The 17,017-nt window shown below is 45.6% G+C and overlaps 1 long non-coding RNA gene across 8 annotated transcripts in view; it reads right to left on the minus strand.

Moving 5' to 3' along the window:
* Nucleotides 1-17,017, minus strand: part of LOC125698091 (uncharacterized) — a 23,411-nt gene continuing 6,394 nt past the window's right edge. For 5 of the 8 annotated variants that reach the window (XR_007379074.1, XR_007379071.1, XR_007379077.1 and 2 more), the window contains exons 5-6: nucleotides 1,930-15,936; nucleotides 2-1,066 (exon numbers count right to left, since the gene is read on the minus strand). This is a non-coding gene — a long non-coding RNA (uncharacterized LOC125698091). Of the gene's footprint in view, nucleotides 1,067-1,929; nucleotides 15,937-17,017 lie in introns of all 8 variants that reach the window. The other 3 variants (XR_007379072.1, XR_007379073.1, XR_007379076.1) reach the window with 3 other exon arrangements.

Here is a 17,017-nt window from a genome sequence, read left to right on the forward strand (position 1 = left end):
ACTGCAGGAACATGGACTGCTAACTTCCACTGGGCAGAAGGAAAAAAAGGTCTAAGGAAATATGTTAACCAAATACACCAAACTTTAAACAGAATCGTGGCATGAATCCATTCTAATGACCAAAAAGGATGGAGGAGGATGTCCTGGATACTGAACTCAAAACCACACAGCTGAACAGATTGAGTTTAAAAGAGCCTTTATGCCAAAAGGAAAGTGAGCTCCCATCTCCAGCCCTGAGCCTGTGCAGAGGGCTGAGCTTCAAGGAGGAGCAATAGCTGACAGAAGCTTTCTAGGAATTTTACTGAAACCAGCAGAAAGAAAACAGACATAATATACAGCTCCACAAATCTGGCAACCAGCAGCAGGAAATAAAAATAGCACCAGTACAAACTTGCTTTCCAGTGATCAGAAATGAAAATATGTCTGCCTAAAAGTAAAGAAGAAGAGAAAGAAGAATTGCTGGAGCCAATTTATTCTCATCACATTTGCACAGAACGTTGTGTGTAACTGCTGATACTCCACATGTGACTGCCTTGTCATCCTGCACGCCCATAGGCACCCCTGCAGTCTGGAGAAGCCCACTGAGCAACCTTCATCATCATTTCGCAGCAGGTTGGGAGTTTTGAAGCTTCAGTGTGATTTTTAGCATGGCTTCTTCAAGAACACTCCTTAAAGATGTCACCGAATCCATTCCTCAACTGATCAAGGATGCCATTCTCCCTTTTTGCACCCCCAGTCTGCAATGCTGATGCCAGCTCTGCCATGGCTGCTGCCAGCTGTGCAGACTCAAACCCACACAAAGCAACAGAAACATCTGGCTGAGGCAGAGGGGATGGCACTGCTGGCACACCAGGTTTCCTTCTCACCGTGCCCCTCACCAGCTCTTTTTGCTCCCCAGCCTTCCTCCTGCATGCTTGCAGCCAAGGAGCAGTTGTGCCATTGCTGGGGGTGGCAGCTCCTGCTGCGTGCTGAGCTCCTCGTGCAGCATGGTGCAGAACAGCCAGCAGGTGCCCCAGGGTTTCATCCTTTGCTGCTTCTCCTGGCCTGGACAAGGCTGTCCCTGATGCTGTAAGAGAATTAAATGGCTTTTACAGTGTGTAAATGGTGCATGTTTGCTTTGCTCACCCCCCAGCCTACATCACTGGTAGCAAACTTCAGTACAGATGCACTCGTGCTAGAATTATTGTTCTCTTCCTATTTACACAAGATATGTCAATGCTGCCATACGAGGTGGTATGCTTTCCTGAACGGGTGAATAATTAAAGATGCACAAAGAGAAAAACATCAAAGGCAACACCTATCATACAGTAACTGCTCAACCTAAAACCCTTCACGTTATCTCCTAATTCTGTGTTCTCTGAGATACGAATGATGGCAGACCACAGAATCACAGAATGGCCAGGGTTGGAAGGGACCCCAAGGATCACGAATCTCCAACCCCCTGCCACGTGCAGGGCCACCAACCTCCCCATTTCATAGCAGCCCAGGCTGCCCAGAGCCCCATCCAACCTGGCCCCAAACAGCTGCAGGGATGGACAGGGCATCCACAGCCTCTCTGGGCATTCCAGCACCAATGGTTTGGTGCTGAACAGTTTGGGTTGAAAGGAAGTTTTACAACCACCCAGTTCCAACCCCTGCTACAGGTGGGGACCCCTCCCACCAGACCAGGTTGTTCACAGCCCCATCCATCCTGGCCTTGAATGTGCACAGGGAGAAGGCATCCACAACCTCTGGCCAACCTGTGCCCGTGCCTCACTGCCCTCACAGTAAAGATTTTCCTCCCGATATCTGCTCTAAACCGACTCTCTTCCAGTTTGAAGCCATTTTCCCCCACCCTGTCGCCACCTGCCCTTATGAGAACCCCCTCCCCAGCAGGAGGAACCACAAACCAGTAACGGAGCTGGAAACAAAACCGACAGCAAACGTTACCCCAGACTAATAGCGCTGGGCTGGGGAACACCCCCTACAAAACGGCCCTTGCTCAGCACGGCCGGCTGCCCCTCACCGCCGGGCGGCAGCAGCAGCAGCAGCGCTACCCGCATCACCCGCAGCCCCAACGCCATGGCGGCGCTGCGGGGCGGTGCTGCCCGTTGTGCGCATGCGCACAGCAGCTGCAGGGCATGGCGTCGGGAGGCCGCGGCTGGGAGCAGCGCCGCGTGCTTCGCCCTGGGGGCTCAGAGGGTCGCAGGGTTGTTGCGGAGCCTCGTCGGATATTGGATCAGATCGCTGCCATGCTGAACAGACCCAGGGACTTCAGCCTTCCCACGTCAGGAGGTGCTCTGTGTATCCTTGCGTCCCTCCTCTGGGCTCTTTTCCTGGAGCACAACTGCTCCTTGGCTGCAAGCATGCAGGAGGAGGGCTGGGGAGCAAAAAGAGCTGGTGAGGGGCACGGTGAGAAGGAAACCTGGTGTACCAGCAATGCCATCCTCTCTGCCTCAGCCAGATGTTTCTGTTGCTTTGTGTGGGTTTGAGTCTGCACAGCTGGCAGCAGCCATGGCAGAGCTGGCATCAGCATTGCAGACTGGGGGTGCAAAAAAGCCTGGGCTGTTTTGAAGTGGGGAGCCCAGAATTGGGCAGCAGATTGTATACGTGGCTTCAGCAGGGCAGAGCAGAGGGGAGGATCGCCTCCCCCCGTGGTACTGAGCATCCTCTGATTAACAGCTCCTTTAGGCAATGAGGGGTGGCTGCAACACCCCTGTCAAACCAAGCGTGGCTCAGTGCAGCAATAACCCAGCTCCTGACCCATGGCTGTGTGCTAAGGAAGAGAACAAAGGGATTTGGAGCCAAGAAGGGGAAGAGCAGAGAGCCGGGACGGCTTTTTCCTGCTGCTGCAACAGCATTCCCCTGATGTCATCAAGCGATGGGGACTGAGTGGTTAAACAGACAACACATCTGGAACAGAGTGAGCCCCTTACTGTTTGAACACTCACCAAAAGGCTTTCATGCAGAGCACCGTAGCGGATTTTCCTTTCCACAGGCACAAAGTTGGCACCTTTCTGGGAAGGCCCACATTCAGATGGTGTATCACAAAGCTCTGACCCTTCCTGCACCCTTTGTAAAGAAGCCACATCCCTGTTCCACTCGAATGGCATTTCTCAGCAGGTGGGGCATGACACAGTGGGCAGCAATAGGAAGGACTGTGCAGAAATGCAAGCAACCTATGGGCACCCTTAGATGGGACAGGGGGAAAAGATGGTATCACGGAAATGAGCAGTCACCTGCAGTGGGCACTGAGACTCAATGGTGCGATGGGAGAGATGAGGGGCATCCCAAAGTTTGGGTCGGAGGAATCAGTAGATGTGAGAACAGCCATTCTGCAACAGCTGCAGTGGGATCCTTTGGCAGAGAATGCCAGGCCTGTGTTGCCTGAGGAAAAACGGCCTGTGAGCATTTATATTTAAAGAACAGTGGGAATAAAGTCAGGGAGACATTAGCAGGAACTGACAGGAAAAGAAAAGCACTCTGTGGGCGCTGGAAAAATGCAGTCTGTGCTGATACCCAGCTGTGCAGACACAGTGAGCCACTGCTCTGCTGCTCCCATTGCGTGGCCAGTGCTGGGCCCAGAAGGAAATCCTCTAGGGGGAGTCAGAAAATTGTCTAAAGGATTTTCTTCTCCCTTTCAGTCTGATGGTATCAAAAGACCAAGAGACCATGAGGCATTCCACAAAGAAAAACAGTAATTAAAGAACTTCATTAAGGGAGGAATGTTCAGAGCACAGCAGAGGCACCAGGCTGGGAGCAAACACACGCTGCAAGGCGGGTGCTGGTGCAGTGAACTGCAGACCAAAGGGGAATCTGCCTCTCCTTCAAAGTAAGCCATTTTCACCTGCCAAGAGATTGTTGGAGATCCAGGCAAGCCAAGGAGATCCAAGGAGCTTTGGGGCTGGAGGCGCAGCAGGCAGCGGGCCAAGGTCAGCAGCAGCACAGCTGTAGGATTTGCCATGCTGGGCTGCCTGCATCAGCACTTGGGGTTCCTTGGGGCAGCCCCAGATATTTGGGCGCTGTATGTCATGGCACAGCAGTACGGCCCAGTGTGACACCACTGATGGTTGGTGGAAGGATTCCAAATAGCTTTAAATGGCAAAGTGAATCCGCACCCCTTAGGAAATGCTGCCACTGAAACTCACAGGGGAAATGCCACCCCTGCTTTCCCCAGAAGTTACCAGCCGTTTCATTACAACCAGGATTCACTATCCACAGTCTGACCGGGTGCTTTTAACCTATTGCAGGCTTGCAGCTGTGAGCTCAGTATCACTCTGTGGCTGTTTAACCTCACCTGAGCAGCCTTGTGAAAATCAATGGCAACACACGTGCGTTAGAACAGGAGTTCTGTGCCAGGAGAGTTCTAATTAGGATCCTGCTACCAGCAAAGCAGCTGGAGGGAAGTTGGCACAGGAAAGACGGGGCTTTTAAAATGCATTCCTCTCAAAATAAAAGTTGTCTTTGTTGAGAGTTGGTGGCACAGGCTTTGGCCTACCTGAACCTTTCCTGTTCAGTTAAATTAAAGCACAGCTGATTATTCCTTTTAGGACAAGTAGCAGAGTTGAATCAGACGCAGCCACAGCCAGGTGGTAGCAGCACAACGAATGCTTACAGCTGTACTGCATGGGGCTGATTGGAAACTGGATGCAGAAGGCCAGCTTTGATGCCTGATGCTGGCAATGCCACTGCAGTACCCTTGAGACAATCTCTGAGTGGCTGCCAAGCACGCTTCTTCCTTGATATCCAGAGTCCTCTATTCTCCCAATCCAGAAAAGAATAAGCAAAGCACCTCAAGACCTCTCTACTGCCACTTTTTCCTGAAGTGCCTCGCACCATCTCCTCAGTTTCCTCTTGATTAAGGGAAGCAGCACGATACACCTTGCAGAGCACAGCTCACCTCTGTACTGCCGTGTAAGTAGCAAAAGCAAAGGTTTGTCTGTGCACAGGTTTTGTACTGACACAACTGAGGTTATCTGAAAACAAACCCAGCTCATTCATTAAACTTGCCTGTATTGGTGTCATTACATTTGTACAAAGACAGTTCATAAAAGCACAACTGCTATGCCTAAGTGCATGCACAGCTGTGCACGTTTTCCTAAGCAGTGTGCTAGGTCTGCAGAAGGTTTAGAAGTCTTTGGACGACACAACAGCCCACAGAACAGACACCAGGAACTCTGCTCAAAGAAAATAGTACAAATTCATTCATTTACTTTAGGAGGAAGGGATTAAAAGGTTCCAAAGTGTGCTACGTCCCTGATTTCCCACCCATAGGTCTTTCCTCGCTCTCCTCCCACTCTGAGGTCTGCATCTGAGCCAACCAAAAGCAATGCAGCAGACAATTAGCCTTGGTTCCCTGGGTATATTAGAGCTTCTGAAGGGAAATCAGGCAAATAACCACTTTTAATTCAGAAGCCTAGCTCAATTTTAATACTGAAGGAGTATGACTTACTTCCAGTCCCACCAGTTCTCCCAGAACCTCCACCCCATTAAACCTGCCCAGCAAGGTAACGAGTGACAACACACCTCCCCGGTGAAATGCAAGGTACAAAAAAACCCAAAACACTTTATCATTGGCATATTCATTGACAGAATGGCCTTAAGAGGACATCACAGGCTGCTGAGGAGCCCAGGAGCAGATCAGTGCCTCTTCAGGTCACACACCACCCCTTCAGGGGACAAGGGGCCACAAGACACACCTGGAGAAGCCTCAGCATGCAGCAGCACTCACTGCTCCATCACTTTGTTCCTTTCTCCTGCTTGCAGCTGAGTGCTACACCAAGTGCTCCTCAATTCTCAGACCTGTTGCACCTAATTGTGGCAAAGATCAGCACCAGAGGAATGGCAAAGTTGTAGAAAGTGGTGACCTATCACTACCTCTGCAGTTTCTAATAGTGGCATTACAAAGCAGAAAGTTAGTTTCTTGCGCTGGGGAAATGCATACAGAAATCATGGTGTGCTGCTAAAGAGAAATTTCAGAGCAAAAATCCTAGGAATACATCTGTTAAACATGATTTTATATAAATGAGACAGACTGAAAATCTGTCTGAACTCCAAAACAGTCCTTGCATCGAACTTCACAGCACTCAAACACCTCCTGGCCCACGCTGGTACCTGCTAAGGATTTTACCTTATTCTCAATTACTCCAAGTTGTTAAAATCAGGGATAATACAAAATGAAGTCTGTTTGGTGATACATATTTACTAAATTCATGGAAGACCAACAAATCTGGTTTCTAGAAATCCAGAGATGCAGAATTCCAGAGCCAGAAACAGAAGATAAGATCCTGGAAGCAGCAGTGGGTATGCTAACAAAGCGCTGCCACAACACGTGCTTGTTGGGCAACAAGTTAAAAGCCCTTTAACATCAGTGACGTCCCCATACAGTCATCTACACAAAGACAAGAGTACTGTGTTGGTTTTGGACTGTCTGACTATGCATGTTAGGCAACAGCTCCATTTTAGGGCTCAGTTACAGCCACATTAACAGCCAAGTCACATCTACTTACCTTGAAACAAGAAGAAATATGGATAAAACACAGCGTGACACTTAATGCTGACCAAATACACATCTAGAGTTTGCTGTTCTACCTTAAAAGGATATGACATGTACTCATCCCTATCAGTGAACAAGCTAAGCAGCAGGTACGATTATTACTGCATCGGAAGAAGAAATGCTCTGCAACACAAGGCAGTGCTGGCTCAACCCAAACTGGTTCTTCCCATCCATATCACCAGCCAAACTTCCAGCTTCTGCTCTGCTATCACAAGGCACTGCCTGCAATCCCAGCAATGGAATAAAAAGACCAGGGGCCTCAATAGCCAGCAGGTGGTTGGATCTGCCTCCGTCGTTTGACCGCTTGCCCAGCATTTACCTCACAACAGCAGCACGTGTTTTGCTGACCTCGGGTTTGATTTGAGCAAACAACAGATCAGGGAGAGCAAGCAGCAATGCAAGAGGATGGCAGGAGCCCACTCACAGCCCCTCTGGAGCACCACAATTCCATAGGCTGCAGTTATACTCAGATTATTTTACTTCGCCTGTTCAGTAGTGCAGGCCTTCCATCGCTGTTTGAGGTTCTCAGTAGGATGCCCTAGTTAACTCAAATCCTTCTGCACCTCCTTCATTGCCTTTTCTCTTCTCTTTGTTGGAGTTCATTTAATCAAACATGATACTCCATGATTCTAAGATGGGTTTGTGATGGAAGCCCTTTGCAGAAATGTGTGTATTATCCAAGCAGCACCTCGCTTTGCTTGAATTCATTTCCTACGCCTAGCTGTAAGTTGCACCCATGCTTCCTTTGCAGTCAGAGAAGAAGAGAAAGACACAAGTATTGACAGAAGGAAGAGGAAGGCTGGAGATTCTAAGATGAGATCAAGGGGAAAAGGTTTTGTTGGTGTTTGTGAGAACTATTAGTTGCTGAGCCACTGCCTTCATTGCAGAGGAACAAAAATCCCCCTCTAGCATTCACCCAACGTAGTGAATATCATACTAGAATCCTTTTTTTTTTTGTTTTTCCAACCTCACAGAATAAAAAATGATTGATTTCTATCACAATAACAAGTACTTTCCTTGCACTGACTTTCCCTGTACACCAGACCTTACCTTCACTAACCTATATGCAGAAACGCATTGTCTGAAACTTCGTTTCGTTGGCTTTTTTAAGGCTCATAGACACACTACTGAATGCAAATAGAATACAAACACTCAAGTCATTTTTCTTCTCCTCTGTACACTCATTTATCCCGAACTTCTGAGTGGTTTAGGTTCAGGCACAGTAAAACAAGCCCAGCATACACAGCAGCTCGGTTTGCTTGGTCACTGTGAGTGAGGACACACATTGGAATGCAGTTCCACATACCTGCACATGCTAATTCAACCTTTTTGTATTCCAGAACCCGATTCTGTCCAGGTGAACACCCACCTTTCTTTACAAACACGCATTCTCATCCACACTTGCTGTACTTTCTAGTTAAGACATCCCACAGCTGCCAACAGACACTTTTTGCATCTATTTTCACTCAAATTAACTGTCAGTTTTGAACACCTCCTTGACTCCTAAAGCTGCCTTGGAGGAAACAGACAGCAACCACAGCACTTGCACAAACAGCATTTCAAAATGCAACTCTTGTTTTGCCCATGCTGCTCTATATTCCAGAGCTCTTAACCAGCAGAAGTTGAAGCGTTAATAAACACAAACATTCATTTCCTATGGGTTTCCATTCATAAGGCCATGCGAGATTGGAAAGCAAATATTTAAGGAACAATGACAGAAACAGAACGTTTTTAAGACGACTGTGAGAACAGCAGAAATGGATGTAAGAAAACAAACAAGGTTCCACCATTTGTGGCTTTCAAGAAAGGAGCAATTCATGAAGTACGGGGAAAAGAAAGAAAAATGTGCTTTATTCCCGTCCTCAGGAGGCTTTTAAATATACACCATACATTGCAAGCTCTGGGAATCTTCAAAAAGAGAAATGCAGCCCATGAGCAGCAATAACGTTGGAAGCCTCTGAGTATTTCCCCAGCTCATCTCCCACCACCCATTCCATGCAAAGATCACTGTTTGCACTTCGTTCAGAGGACGCAGCAGCTGAGGCGCTTTGCACAGCTGCTACCTGAAAAATCCGACCCTACAACAAATGGTGCTGTAGGAGAAAGCTCGATTATCAAAACTTTATTCCAGCACTGAAGGCTCAACAGTGTGCTCTGCGTGTCTGACTAAGCAGCCAGTTTGCTGCTAGGTAAGCAAAGAATTTCTGATCCTGTTTGTACAGTGCTGAACTCTAGCACACAAGAGGGTGAACTGTGAATACTGTGAAACTCAATTGATTAAATCACTGACTGTTTTTAGTAATAGCATTTCTGTTAAGAGAAAGTGCTTCCATTTACTCAACTGTTTATCCAGCTTAAGCTGAAGTGGGAAAACGCATCCTGCATGGAGAAAAACAAACATATATGGCCTAACCAGCCTGCTTCTTTTTGGAGAGAAGTCTTTATGTTTAACAGATGAAAAATCCTTTTGGAATATTCAATATTTAATATCTGCTACTTAGTCTGAGGCTTGCTTTTGTCATATTTAAAAGGAAAGGAAAATAACATGTCATTTTCGAAGGCCTAGAATAGTAATACTGCACTCAGTACAGATAGCAGTTAATAATAAGAAATTCTATTCAGATTTTTCTCCATTTCCTCCAGGATTGGTTTTATCAGTCTGAGAATCCTGGTGAGGTTTTGCTTGGCCTGGTGTTGGCAGAGCATGCTCCTCAGCTGCCTCAGCACTGAGTTGTGTGGATGGGAAGGACACATTTCAGCCTGCAGACTCTTCAAAGCATCTGATACAGTTACATTTGTTTATGTTGTCTCTAAAATTCAAGATTCAGCAATTAAACTGGGATCATCTCATATCCCCAGGATGAGATAGTTAAGAAAAAAGAGTAAGTAATTATTCTTGCTAGCAAGGAACAAGTCCAGGGAAGAACAACTGACGTTACCTTGGTAATGGATGCTATCACGTACACAGGTGCTTCGCTTTTGCTCAGGTTCCCAAAAGTGGAGGTTGAAAAAGGATAAAATTCCTCCTCCTACCTTCGCTACCTAAGGGACAAGTGTCAGAGAAGGAATGGTTTTTGAAATAACAGAGAACGCTGCTGCAAGGATAAATCCAGAACACCATGAAAAAGATCAGAAACCTTACATCCCACCATGGACTTCTGGACAGCCTCAGCATCTTTTCCAGTTGTGTTCCCAGCCCAAAGCCATGCAGTTTCCTCATGCCAATCAGATAGTTTGGCACTGACACATTGACCAGCCAGACTCAGATCCTCATTGAGAATTACCTCCAACTTATCACTGCTGCCACTTCCACTGCAGAAAGAACACTGCAGGAAAAAAAGAGAAATTACAGGTGTGCATGAGTCAATAGTGGTGATTTTTCAGCTTGACAGCAGCACTGCACCATGTGGGGAACAAAGACATACATAAGCTAGATCTCATTGGAGTAGAGCACCCAGCTTTGAATGCTGAGCCCTAAGCCTGCTTCACACAGCTTACAGCCAGAAAGCCAGTCAGAGCAAGTGCCTGTTCAGAAAACAACCTGCAGGGAGAGAATGGAGAAACAGAGGTGGCTGCCCTGACAGAGACCACAAAATCTGTCAGTACTTTCAACTAAATATTAACAGCTCCAAAAGGAAATGGAAACGCCTTTTTCCCATTCATCGCCCATTTGAAAAGAAAGGGAAGATTCAGGTCAGACAATATGATGAGCGAGGACAGCAAGGTAATGGAACAAATGGTTGGGGAGCAGAAATTCCATTATCAGGGACCTCCAAGAGCAGCCCACACAAACATCTGCTCGGAACACAGAAGAACACTGTGCTGACCCTGCCCTGAATGGAATTACACACCAGCTCACTCTCCATACTTGCCAGCCAAGGTCTGATTTTTTCATGTTCCATCATTATTTGTTTTACTATCATGTCTATCAAGTCCAACCTCTGAGTCACGCCAGGTCCTGGGGCAGAATAAACATGTGAGAGAAATTCCACAAGAGGTGCGAGAATGTAACACAAGAGATAACAGCAGAATAGACAGGTAGGAATACCCAAGGAAGCAGCAAGGCAGCACTGAGCAGTCCCAGCTGCGTGGAAGGAGATAACCAAGGACGGCTGTGATCCTTACAGGAAAGTCAAGGTTGCTTAGGAGAAGAGGCTGCTTGTGATATTCTTCCTCATATGAAAATAATGATCTTACATGCAACAAGCAGAGAACAGAGGCTGGCACGCTGCAATCTGGGACAAGAAAGGGCTGCTCTGTCAAACCACTACCCTGCACAACACCACCCTGCGTGGAGTAAATATGTCATGTTAGGGAAAACAACGTTGGAAGGAGTGATTAATTAGACAGTGAAACACTGCAGAAGTTTTACATGTGCAGATGGCCAAGGAATTCATCTCTAAAATCTCACATAGAAATATGGAAGTCTAGACAACCCTAGGAAGGATTAGAGAGTCTTATTTCAGACGATGCCTGATTTGAATTTGCATGATAAGCAAATAAGGCTGTTTCATCTGCTGTGCCTGAGACAGTGATGAAGGAGGACTGGCAGAGGAAGATGAGAATCTCTGCTTTAATTACGTGATGCATGAGCTGATGCTTCATTTACACAGACAACATGAGATTTTAACTTCTGACAGAAAACAGAGCTAGGTAACACCAGAACTGCTGGTAAGACCATTGGTTTCATGCTCATGCAAAAATGAGGGACGTGAGATGAACGATTCTGGTCTTCCATCACCTACAGAAAACCTTAAGAGGGACAAACCTGACGTGGTCAAGAAAGAAGTAGGAAGGTGCAGAAAAAAACCTGGTGACAACCTGTTACAGAACCATTGGAGAACAGGTCTAAGGACATGGCTGCTTGTGGCAGAAGCAAGATGACCAAGGAAACTGCTGCTTCTTGGCTCTCATACTGGTGAGTAAACTTCTTGTTTTTTTCTTGGCTTTGCACTCAGTTGCACATTGCAGACTGACAGGTGTAGACTCAAGAAAAGCAGACAGCATAGCCCTTCCTGCTCTGAGATAAAGTGCATTTTTTGACTTGAACATCACTACAGTCAAGCTGTGAATCACAGCCTCAAATGATTCACCAGAAACATCATCTGCAAATGGGTAATACAAGATCATCTGTCTCAAGACAGACTGGATGACCAGCTCAGTTCACCAAGTTAGCAATGCGTTACATGTTAATGCCCAACATTCAGCAGGTTTGCCCACAGGAAGCACACCTTCCTGTATTCCACTGGATTGTGTCCACCTCCAATTCGATAAGGGGCTGCAGCACCACAGAAGCATCCAGTAGGAAACGGGGCGCATGGCAGTAAGTTTTAAAATGCAGTGCATCCTTCTGGAGGGCTGAGGACAAGACAATCGTATCAGCATTTATATATTCCTACACAATTACAGCAGAATCTTTTGTTCGGATCGCAGAACTCAGCTGTGTCAATTGAATCGCTCTGATTGAACTAATTGAATCTCAATTGCTCAAGTCTGGTTTTGAACAGTTTTGTATGACATTCAAAAGACTGAAGACTTCATTTATAAATGGAAGCGTGTGTGGGGAGGGACAACGAATGATTTGGCTGTTACCCAAAAGCTAACAAATGTGTAATACATTTCACTGGAGAAGCATACTGAGGTTTATCTTCCTGTGAAGGCCTTCATTTCAGTGCTCCCTGGGTTAGGGTACCATGGGGAAGGAGGTAGGGATCCTCACCCCAGCACTGACTGCAGTAAAAGTGCATGTCACTTGCCCAAGTCCTGCCTCCCCCCGTAGCTACTCTGCTTCTGCAGACTCGAAACACAGTTGAATTACAGCTTTAGAGGACACACAGTGCATACTCCCCATAAAACTGCTTTTGCTGATTGCAGACTCCACGTGCACCATAGGAAAAATGCCAGTGTGACCACCAGAAATTCTCAAACATTTCCAGAAAAAACATATGTTTAATTAAGCTTTATTTAAATGCCAGGCTAGATCTCATGGCTGATGTCTATCAGCAGCTTCTGTGCAAATCTGTTGATTGCTCTTTATCCTCGCTGCAGGAATGGAACTGCAAGCAGCTCACAAGCCAAAATCAAAATGCTCATGAGGTCAATGGCAATGATTCCATCAACAGTACAAGCCAGGCCACCACACCTGGTACCTGTTCAGCCTCCTCCACTACACCAATTTATTCTACTTATTCCAGTACAATACTTCCCCCTTAAAGGTATTCCTGGTGCAGATCAATATACAATAGAAGAATCCTGCCCTGGAGGTTTCCAAAAACACCCTTCTACTTCAAAATTAACTCTGCTTTGATAACTTCTGGGCTAAAGAGTTTACTTCCTTCCCTTTCACTCTCCCTTTGAACAAAGGCAACACCCACATATTCTAACACAAGTCTTCAATCTGTTGAATTTTCATTTTCTTCCCAAATGTCTTAAGAGCAGCTGCATCTACTTCTGTAACTGGGCAAGAAAATGGCAGAAGGCACACGGAATATGCAGAGCCCAGCCTGCACCTCCAAGCAGCACCAGACACTTTCAGATGGATAGAAGTTTGTGGTCTGCTCACATTTGGATATGCATATATATATATATATAATATATATCCAGGTTTCCCACATGATGTGCAGATCACTTACCTCAATTTACTCATCGTTAAAACAGACTCAGTTCTTCCTCCTACTCTGTCCATCTCACGGGTGTTACTCAGTTATCAATCCATTGGTCACATCTCCCTCAACAACATTTTGAACCACTAAAAACTGCAGCACCCTGTGTTACTCAGGGAGCTGGGTAAAACAAGTTTCACATCCCATTCCCACCTGTGATTTACCCTGGAGTTTAACTGCTGAATTATTTAACTAGGCAAAAAAAGCAGTGGGCACACGTCACACTACTCTACACATCAGCCAAAAAAACCCAAGCAAACAAAACAAAACCCAAGCACACTAAAAGACACTCAAAACCTGCTCTGCTTTTGGTCAGCCCTAAGGTGTGATGCAAATGGACACGGTTACTTTGTAGGCCCCTTCCAATCGAACCAGCCTATTTGCTAACCTCCTCTGGAGGCTGTGAATATCTAATTGTTGAGGAGAGGGAAGAGTCAGCTCTGAGATGAACAAACCTTCTTTTGTAACATCTGAAATAGTATTTTTCATTTTCAAACTAGAACTATTTTTACTTCATAGGCTTTAAATGGAGATTTTAATTTTTAAAACAATCAGTTCTCACCCTGCTTATCATATTGGAAAAAGGCTCAAAGATGCCATGGGAAAAGGACTGAACCATTCTCAGGCTTGAGATTTTTGTTATTAAAACCAAAACAACCTCCACAACCTTCAAGCAAACTGAGAATCTTAGTATTTAATGGCATTTCCAAGAGCACCATGTGACTGCCGTTCCATAAATTGATAGCCACCTATGACAAAGACAATATGCAATACAGCTTTCACAAAAGGTGACTTTATTAGTGCTGAGCCCCATGGTACTCATCTATACGTGCTGGACACACAAGCCACAGAACTACACTACTTACTGTCACTCAGGTTGCAGCCAGCAGGTGCTTGGGTCGAGCACAGTCTCTTACTGCACAAGGAGAAACCCTGCAGTGTTATTTTAGGACTCATCTTTGTGCCTGGATTTAAGCCTGTGGAACTCGTACCATCAGTCAGCAGGGACAATGAGGAATGATTACAGCATGTTTTTGTAAATTAGCTGACAACCTTCGATACCTCAGGATGCAGGAACTTGTGATTCCCTCTTTAATCTCTTGAATCGAGCCATAAACACCATTGCTGAAGAATGCCAAACAAACTTGAGGGAGGCAGGAGGACTAAGGAGATGGAATTGACAGAAACAGAATCAAAGACAAGTAAAAGGCTGAAAAAGAGCAAGAAACCCTTTGAAGAGGATAAGGAAGGCAAAGAAATTAGAAGCACTGCGTGTGTATGTATTTATGGTTGTATTACACTTGGAACAGCCAGGAAGGAAGCTAAGTGTTCTCTCAAATAGGACAAAATGATTACTTCCACTGCACAGGTGGCATGTTAGGAGATGCTAACACGGATGTTGGGGCAATGCAGGTAAGCAGATTGCTCTGACAGTAAGCATCAGAGTCCCTGAATTCTAGGAAATTCTGCTGTCTTTGATGCGAGACTGATGTAAGACTTTGGGGAATCCACTTCAATTTCAAATGCAAATTGCATTTGTCGAGTGCTAGAGAAGTGAGTTCTGATGGTGCACATTAGTGACAGAATGTAACATTTTGTGGTTAGTATTTCAAAATCCCCCCCACTCTCCAGTGAAAGCTCGTCCTCACTTGGTCCAGCCATTTACAGAGAAAGAAGCCTGGCTCCAGCAGAACATTCCTTCCCATTCTCCTTGTCCCAACGCTTCAAGAGCTCCACGCTCCAAATTCCACTCTGGGTCAAGTCTGAAATGTGTCACTCAGCATAAATGGAAACAAACACCAAACCACAGGTCAGATGCTTCAGATATTGCAGAATGACAGTTAGAAAGTTCTATCACAGCAAGAAGTTTTAAACCTCATTTAATAGGACACCGAAACAAATGCATTTATTACAGAAATAAAACCTCACGTGCTGAAAATGTTAAAACTGAAGGTGTTCAAGTCTTTGGTTTTCCTTGCCTGAATTTGACAGGTTTTACTCATCACCAGATTAATTCAATCCCTCTGTATCGCTACTCTTTTACTATTTTTTTTTTACAGAAAACACAAAACAAAACTCTGCCACTTCCAATTCCAGAGTTTTTCCTCAGCCTGAACACCTCAGGAAACCCTATGATGGTTCCATGCCAATTTGAAACCCAGCAGAAACCTCTCCACTCCCATACAGCAGCCTGGAGCTGGCACTGCTGCGGCCATCGTTATCACTGCCACTCGAGCAGCAGAGCACGGGCCACGACAGGCTTTTTTAGCACTGGCACAGGGCACTGCAGCAGCTGCACTGCTAATTACACCAGTCACTGCGCCCCATGAATCACATTCCTCTTCGAGTCCCCTGCCCAAGAACTGTCCTCACTTTCATCTTCGCTACTTAAACTGTCAGACTGAAAAGCTCTCATACCCACTGGAGCAAGTTTTGCACAGTACTCTCTTTCTACCATAGATATGCTTCTTATTTTGACTCTAAGAAAGAAATACTCTGTGTTGGTCTGGGATACTTGTGCTAAATTAAAACCTAATGATTCTGTGAAGCATAAAAACTACATTTCCTTTTTTCCTCCCACTGGATAGAGTAGAACTTTTCAAATGCTCCTGAAGTTTTCATAAAGCCCCAGCAGAACAGCAAGGCTCCTTTGGCTCCAATTGCACTCACAGTCCTGGTGTGCAGACCTCGTAAATACCAGCATCATGATCTTCGTGCTTTAGGTTACCCAAATGGCTGCTGTAAAAAAAATGAAACAAAAACTTTCTGTTTATTCCAAAGTACACAGCTTAGGTAAGAAAACTGGATTTTCTACTTTCAGGAGAATTCTCCACATCTCTTGTCATCTTCAGGAACTTCCTGCAGACTCTTTGATAAACTTCAGTGTAAACTGTTTCACTTCATTTTCTACTGAAGTTACAAAATGTATTTTCTTTGAATACTTCTTAAACTCTTTGTACCATAAATAGTCCTTTTCTCCCCACCTCTGATTTTGTTTAATCCCACCACACTACAGCTGAGTTCATCAGGTTTTGCAAAGGAGTTTTGTCACAGTTTTGCAAGAATCTGAGGCTCTTTTCCTGCTGCTGTGTTAATCCACACACAGCTCTTTGCCTGCCTAGAAATATACATTCTCTATTCCTCCTCACACAGGTCTAACAAGTCACTGCATTTTGATTTTTCACAAGCCTGAGGAAAGCTGCACAGCCTGCTCATTTGACTCAGAGCCAGGCTATTCCTTCACTTCACATACACATATTTTCCCCTTCCAAATAATTCTGAAAGTCTGTCTAATGCTTTCAGTTCACAACATCGAATAATTCCTGAGGTGTTACAAGAGTTTTGAAGTTGGTCACGCACAGGACAGCTTTCAAAAGGAAGACAGCAAACATACAAAGGCTGAATGCTTATTTACAAAATCAGTGGCACGTGCACAGGAAGTGGAACCGCTGCCCTCCACAGTTATTTATTGAGCCCTGCACAGGGATCTTTCTCACAGCAAGCTAAGCATCAAAGCCACCAACAAAAGCACTTATCTGTAATAATATCAGCCTATCTTCCTAACAAAATGTTCAATGCTTCAGAATATAAACAAAGAACAGCTTGGTCACCTGTCAAATGCTGAAGGATACACTTAAATACTCTTAAGCACTGTCACAAGAAGAAGGACAACACGCAGTACATCTGCTGCTAAATACACCCCCAAAACTCAGCTGAGCCCTCTCCAATAAGCAGGCAGTAACAACAGCTGGTTTGCCCAAGAAGGAAAAAAAACAACACATGTAGCAACCAGAGACTGGGGACAAACGGCTGCAGAAAG

The sequence above is a fragment of the Lagopus muta genome, chromosome 10 (genome assembly GCF_023343835.1).
Source record: "Lagopus muta isolate bLagMut1 chromosome 10, bLagMut1 primary, whole genome shotgun sequence".
Lineage (NCBI taxonomy): Eukaryota > Metazoa > Chordata > Aves > Galliformes > Phasianidae > Lagopus > Lagopus muta.